The sequence below is a fragment of the Amphibalanus amphitrite genome, unplaced genomic scaffold (assembly GCF_019059575.1).
Source record: "Amphibalanus amphitrite isolate SeventyFive unplaced genomic scaffold, NRLGWU_Aamphi_draft 000459F_arrow, whole genome shotgun sequence".
In the NCBI taxonomy this organism is placed as follows: domain Eukaryota; kingdom Metazoa; phylum Arthropoda; class Thecostraca; order Balanomorpha; family Balanidae; genus Amphibalanus; species Amphibalanus amphitrite.
In genome coordinates, this window is record NW_024881953.1 from 365,649 (window position 1) to 373,530 (window position 7,882).

Genomic DNA, 7,882 nt, shown 5'->3' on the forward strand with positions numbered 1-7,882 from the left:
ATATTTATAATTATGTTTGTAAATTATCGATAAGCTGCTTATAGCAGGTCACGTGATTGCTACCAGATTATGTGCTCAGAAAGCATCTTTTCAACTTCGATTTTGAACAATTTTTACCTCCTTTGAGGCCAAATGATGGACGGTTTGAGGCACACGATGAAATGCTGAATCTATTGATGCCAAAATTTGTTCGTTTTTTGCATTTTTAGACTAGTATATCCTGGCTCAAACTTTGACCAGTTTGTGTGTAAACCCTATGGTGAAGGGAAAACTTCACGCCCAGCACACGCCCAGCAGACGTCTTTACAGTGCTGCCAAATCGTGTTTGGTGGGGGTCGGTCAGGGCGGTGTTTCACGGGACGCTGCTATCACGCTGCTATCAAATTGCGCGAGCTGACGTCACACTTGTGGTAGTGTTGGAGCAATGGGCCTGTTGATGTTTCCATGGAAACCCAATTTGACACGTGTAAAAGCAGCTTGCTGCTATCACCAGTGAAACAGGGCCCAGAGTTCACTCAATATACCCTGGGTCAGAGGGTTCCGATTTTCCGTTCCGTCAGTGCTCTTTATACCGTGCGTGTCCGATTGGTCCGGTCTTATTTTGTGAGTTCTGCTGTTGCCACAGTATAATAATGTACTTGTGTTGAGTATGTTGATTGAAGTGCTTTTGACAGTTGACACCAATTAGTAAAAGCTCCACTTTTAATTTGATAAGTCAAAGCAAGGCCCTAAATACAAGGTTGCACGGACTAATTTCTACTAAATCTACCAGAATATAGTTTCATGGTTGGGTATTTTAATAACTAGTCAATCAAAACTTCTTTATTATTTTCTCGTTATCATTTATAAGCAATTTTATAAATTGACTTTCAATTTGCTTGCCTTTTACTGGCAAAATAACTTTCTAGTATTGGGTCAACATAGTTGTGTAGCAGTAGGAACCATATCTGGCAAAACCCCAATGCCTACATACAGCAGAAAAGCAGCCACCAGGTGTCGCCACAGTCGCCACTTGGTCGCCACACAGATGTCGCGCGCGTCGCCAATCGCCACACTACCGATTTCCATAAGGACGCATATGTACGGATATGTATTGGAAAGTCGCCCTTAAGGATTACGCTTACATCCTTTGCTTATTAGGTCGGTGGTTGGAAATTGGGAGGGGCTCAGCTATTTTCGACCACGGATATGGCTTTATCACATGATGAGGAACATGCTGATAAGCGTTTTATGTGTCATAACAGCACATAAGTATTTTTAATCATTTGTCAAAAATAGCCGTTCTGCCGTATCTATCAGTGCAAGGTGCCGTCGGTCATCCCCGACGTTACGTCACGCCGGGGATTGCCAGATTTTCCTACTAGACTTCGACGCCCCCTGAGTCAAAGTAGGTATTTGATGTTTATGGATTGCACCATTCTTCTAGGTCAGGTGGTTGTGTAGGTGGTATTGGTGAGGTGGGTATATAGGGCCTTGGTGAGGTGGTTGTGTAGGTGGTATTGGTAGAGCATGCGTAACACAAAGGACAGGCTGTGTGCGGCTTTGAGGGGCACGTTACTTTTTACTTTGGCGTCTAAATTCTCCCGTTACCTGGAATTGCACAAGCAGACAGGAGGATTGCCTCCAGCTCTGTCAACCGTCCATTCAAACATTCATATAATCTAGGGCTTGCTAGGATAATGATGCTAGGTCCATGATCTCAGTGAATCCTTTGACAGCATTATGCCAAGATAATGATCCTGCCATGTAGAGTAAGGACTGGATCCATAATTGGTACAATGGCATCCTATTTTCTGATGTGAGACTATATCCGAGCGTAAATTCATTTCCCACATCCTTGTTCATGTCCAGGACACGCATTTTGAATGTAAAATATGTGCATTCAGCATACATGAGCATATTGGTGATGAAGAGCTGTTTGGAAGATAAGCTGAAACTGATCATTGGTCAATGAATCTGATTATGGTTTATTTCTTTTGGTTCTCAGGATTTTGACTTGCAAGCGCCAAGCATTGTGGCACGTCTTTGAATGCATTAAGGATTGCTTTATTAATTGCTATGCCCTACATAGTTGAGCATAATCAAAGTTAAGTTGCATTAAATGGTAAGTGCCTAGCCTTGCAAGTTGCAAAGTAAGGAAGACCACCTCTATTTAAGTTGAGATGCATTGAAGGTGAGTTTACTGGAACAAAAGCTGAATATTGTGCCTTTACACAATTTTTATAGACATAGATGTTTAGCTACTACTTTTGCATTTGGCAATGCTTATTGCGCATGGATGTCATCCTTAAGCCTTTGTGATCTGAGGCCTCTTGCACCAAAATCCTCTTGCACCAATGCTTGGATTATTTTGCATCGTATACCCAGTCCAAGTCTCAAATGTAACAATTTGCGTGCAAAATTTAGCAAGCACATATAGGATTATGTATTGCGCTATTGGAAATAAATTTACCACCGTTAGATTAGCTTATTCTGAAACTGGTTTTTCGATTTTACCTAGCTAGGTAGTTTGGTGCAAGAGGCCTCTGCATGAATATAGATTATAGATTGCACACTGTACTTATCAGCAAATTGCTCCTCTATGCCCAGTTATCCTGCATCAACAATCAGTGGCATCTGCTCATGAACAGTTCCAACGAGGCTTCACACCTAATGCACGTCTCATCCCCGGCGGCCTCTCCAGAGCAATGACTGGCCCGTGCCCTGAGCACCCCCCCCCCCCCTCCACATACGTAGCCACACATTTCTCTGATCCTTGTCCCAATGTCCACTCCCTCATCACGATCTCCGAGTTTCAGCGCGCTCACTGATGGCCGGGCCCTTCCTTCGGCAGCCGACTGTCGCTCCGTCCCGATGGAGCGGCCCGGACGGCCGCCGCGCGCCCAGCGAGCATGGACTCAGTGTGAGATAGCTGCTGCTTCTGCTGTACTTAGACCCAGCTGTCTGGGTGCCCAATCAGCACCGCTTTCACTCTCTGTTTTGTTTGGCTTTTTTGCACCCGCTCGCTTGGCGTGCTCTGTTTTATTTTGCCGTAATAAGTTGAACTCTGCTTCTCCCGAATTCGTTTTGGGGCATATTACATGAACTAGTAGTATCATAACTGCCTTTTTTAGCCACCTGTGCAATGTGCATGCTTGTACCTTTTGCTGCTTTTATTAGCCAAATGTTTAGCCAGTGGTATAAGTGGCTGTTTTGCGTTCACACCATGCCAGAGTGCTGTGATTTTGTTTCTTGATCTGTGATGGTTGATGACTGTAACACACCTGAGTTGAGCTCTCATACAGCTGGTCACTGGTGACGGCCTTACACCGTAATTCTTTTCATGATTTTTTCATTCTGGTGTACAGGAAGCTAAATCACAAGGTGATTTGTTATGTCACAAGACATTGTTTTGTCCTCTGGTAAACGTTTATAATTCAAGTGTAATTTCGTTGCGAAGATAATTGATTTACATATACCCATCAAGAACGCATTTTAGCTGTTTTGACCGCGCAGCTAGACGTAGGATATGTAGATGCTGAGAGCCGTAGGTGTCGTCTAAGTCCGTAATCGCCTTGCGATATAAGAAAATAAACTGAGTCTAAATGGTTGCGATGTGTGAATTTTTGTGTCACTCTTGTCGATTATATTCAAGTATGATGATCTTTTCATTCATAACATGTTAGGATTGTCGATCACAGCGGTACGTAGCTTTTAGATAGCTTCTTCCAAGGTTCATTAACCCGGCACCGCCTGGGCTATTTCCGTACCCACGACAGCCTGGGGGGGGGGGGTCGGATCCGACCCCCCCCCCTGTTATCTCGAGAACCAATGGTCGTATCGAGCCCCGCGAGGCGGCGTTCGAAAGGTCTCTACGAGACCTTCCCAAAGCACTCTTAAGATTTTAAGATTGAGGTCAACTTTCGGGTCAAGGTCAGGTCAAAGGTCAAATTCAGGGGTTTTGCATGATTAGGCTTACGGACAGCGGAATCGATAGCTGCTGCTCGAAACTCACCAAAAATGACCTCAAAGGCCTACTGAAGGTACCATGTACGTATAGGGGTCATACTAAGTACGGGTCAAGGTCAGGTCAGGTCACGAAAGGTCACGATTTTCAATTTCTGCTACATGGGCGTGCGACACATGTTTTATGACTTATTTTTCACGCCGAATCCGATGGTAATGGTTATATGTGACCCCAAGTCGCTGTGCTGGTGATAAGTGTGCATTGAAAGCATAACAAAATCGTTTATACCGTACATAACTAAACGAGGGCTAAGAAAAAAAGTCAATTTTTCAACTTTTTATTTTTGACATAAAAATGCACTTTTCTAGACGAGCTTTGTCCCAGGAATCTAGTGGTGCCATTTGTTTTCACATGCGATGTTCAGAAGTGCCTCTAATTCACGAAAATGCTTATGACGTCACCATGCCCTATGCATGTTGGAGCTATTTTTTACAATTTGGGCCTTGGGGGTAAAAAATCAAGATAGAAAGTTGAAATTTGGGGCATCTAATGTTCTAATAGAGCTCTACAACATATATTCCGGTTTTTTGGAAATTTTTAAAATTTTGGATTTTATTAGCTGTTTTCCAAAAAATATAGTTTTTTGAATTTTTTGGGGTGAAAAACGCATTTTATGGAAAATCCGAGATAGCCATTTTAAAGAACTCGTTGAGCTGCGTCTTTTCATGTCCTTAATTTGCAATTTGCTTTAAACCCTGATTTTTGGCGATTTTTTAAACATTTACCACTTTTTGACTAAAAACGCCATGTAGTTACATCACTAAAATCGATATATCTCAAAAATTTCTGGAAATTTTTTCTTAAAAATTGCACAGGAGACGTCAAATTGATGGGGGAGAAGGTATGCCAAGTTTCAAGTAGATAGCGAAAGCGGTTCATGAGTTATTCAAGAAAAACGGAGGGGGGGGGTCGGATCCGACCCCCCCCCCCCAGGCGGTCGCGGGTTAAAGAGTACGGTACCTGGAACGGCCAAAATAAGAGTTATTGCACAGCTCTCCCTGTAAAGACAACAGTGTTTGAGCTATGTGTAAGAATATTTGTCTGGGCTACAATTAACCCCACGTCCGGAGTCTCGGACGACGAAGATTCTACGTCGTCCGAGAGACTCCGAACGCGGGGTAAAGCACGAGTTCAGCGCTATCCATGATCACGATCAGTGCTATCTCCCGCGAGTTTGTCCCGCCTTTTCTCAGCGGGGCTTTTCCTTGAGCTTGCTTCTCTATTTGGTTAATGAAATTGATAGACTCGAAATAAGTTTGTATAGGTATTCATGGCCGGGTAGCATGTACGAGTAATGACTAATGAGTGTGCTACAGTTCAGCTTCAAGTTCAAATTGTCAATGAAAAGGCGACATATTGTGTATCTAAATGTTCTAGCATGTATCTGTCTCCGTGCTTCGTTATATGAGTAGGTCGCAGAGTTCTTCGTTATATGACAGCTTTCGTATTATGAGCTGCAACTTGCAAGGTAGGAAATATGGTCCAGTTTCTGTTGTATGACCATCGGTCGGGGCTTCTCCTTGTGCCTTGTAGAGGTCGCAGTTAGGACCGAGATTGTTCGCTTGCTGCCAATAGGTGTCGCTGTGAGCGGCCGGGCAGACGGGACCGGACGGGACCGACTCGAGAGGAGTGCCGCGGGTAATTGGCACTTCTGCTTGTAATTTGATTTCAAGGACAGAAGTTCTTATCAGTGTTTCAGTTCAGGTTTCATGAGATTCTGAGAATTTGGAATGCCAATTAACTCGGGTATGACAGTCGTTATTCGTGGTCCAAAGGCAATTTAGGGTTTTAAATACTTAGGATGGTTGTCGAGAGGACATGGTGGCCAGTGCTCGTATTGTCGATTAGTATTATGTTTCTAGAAGAGCTGATTAGCTGTGGTATTTTGAATTTGAGGCTTGCAGGTACTATGTGACTGCTTAAAAAGCGTTCAATTTGAAGGAATGAAATGTTTGACATCGAGAATATTGTGTCATGGATCTGAGCATCTGGGTGTCATGAGACGTAATATCAAATTTTAAGTCCGAAGTGGAATTGTTTATTTGGCTCTGCGTGAAAGTTTGGGGCTTATTCAAACAGTGAGCTTAGGGGCCTTGCTGCCCCTTTTTAATCATGGAGAAATTGTCTCATAAATGCCCCCTCGTCTAGCGAGGTGCGGCTAAATGAACTGAAACTGTACCGAGCCTGATTATGAAAGCTGACCTATAATCACCACGGGAAGGCCACAAACTGGTCTGGTTTTCTACGTACCTATGTGACGACTGAAGATTAAATCACCAGGGACATGGTCGGCGCTGTTTTGTCACCGGGCGAGACAAGGCCACAAGGTCAATGGGAATAAGGGCGGTGTTTCACGGGACGCTGCTACCACGCTGCTATCAAATTGCGCGAGCTGACGTCACACTTGTGGTAGTGTTGGAGCAATGGGCCTGTTGATGTTTCCATGGAAACCCAATTTGACACGTGTAAAAGCAGCGTGCTGCTATTACCGGTGAAACAGGACCAAGGGCTCCAATAGAATTGGTTCCAGCTGCTCACCGGATGAATTGTTAGTGCTCGCTTGCCGAACGTCTGTGAGGCTGACGATGGCCTGTTTCGGTTGAGCTGCCGTGATGACCTATGAGTGGGTCATTTTGGGGTCATTTGGTATAGCTGTAGGTGGACTACGTTGTCGCACTTCCACATACCTTTAGAATGCTCGCGAATATTGGAAGGCTCGCATACCGTTTACTGTTCCCTATGCGTGCGATGGAATTTTGAGCTTTAATTTAGCAATACAAAGCCACCGATTTGCGTAGCGTGGCGGTGGCCAGACATCGACAGCAACAATCGCGTGTCCACGCGAGAGCTGAGCGTCCGTCGAAGCCGATTTTTTTTATATTATTTTAGTCTCAAAATCCCATTGACTGTCACCAGACTGCGATCTGTTTGCCCGTTCATATGATGTGAGCATTGGTTTTTCGTCCATCAGCCGAGCACGTTACTGGCGACGCGTGGCGTTCGGCTTGTATACCTATTGACGTATTTATTTGACTAGTTATACTCAGATAGACGGTGAGCTCAATTGAAACCTCTTCGCGCTGAGCGTCGTCGTTCACGGAAACATCACGTCGTCGCTCACGAACATAATTGAGTGTGTTAATTTGGACTGAACTTTTTAATCGATCCACAATCACCACATATGTCTGTGCAGTTGACTTTAGTTGATAAATTGATTAGAAAATTAACTGATCTACCAACTGAGCTTTGTGTAATGTATCCATCAGCCACGTCTGCCGAAATGGGTCCACCTCTCTACAGTTGGCTAACAATCGAGCCTTGGGGACCGATCGGGCGCCACTCGAACGGTGCCGCTGTTATCAGCACCCACTCCGTATGTCAGACGGACCTGTCGTGAGATCAGGCGGGCTACTGGTGAACGGTTACAGCACTTTGGCCCGGCGATGGCTCACTGTCGGAGGGCGTGCAGATTGCAGATCAGCATTCTAATATCTGAGAGTGTGACTTAAAATCAAAGATTTGTGCCCGGCCATGAAGATAAGGTGATTGTAAATTGAAGTTTAAAACATTACATTCTTACATACCGGTATGTAGTATGAACTTGGGAACTGCACACGTATCACAAATGCATATTATTGTAAAATAACGTCGAATTTGGGCAAAATGGGCATTTGCCCCCCCCCCCCCCAAACGGCATAATTTTAACATTACGCCTATGGACGATGCATGGAAAGAATCGATAAATTGTTATGGTTTGCCCCCCCCCCCAAAAAAAAACTTTGAGCTGGATCCGCCTCTGTACATAGTGACCTCATTAGGTGATAGTAATCGAACGAAGATCCGGAGAGCGACTTCTCATTCCGCTATCACCCTCAT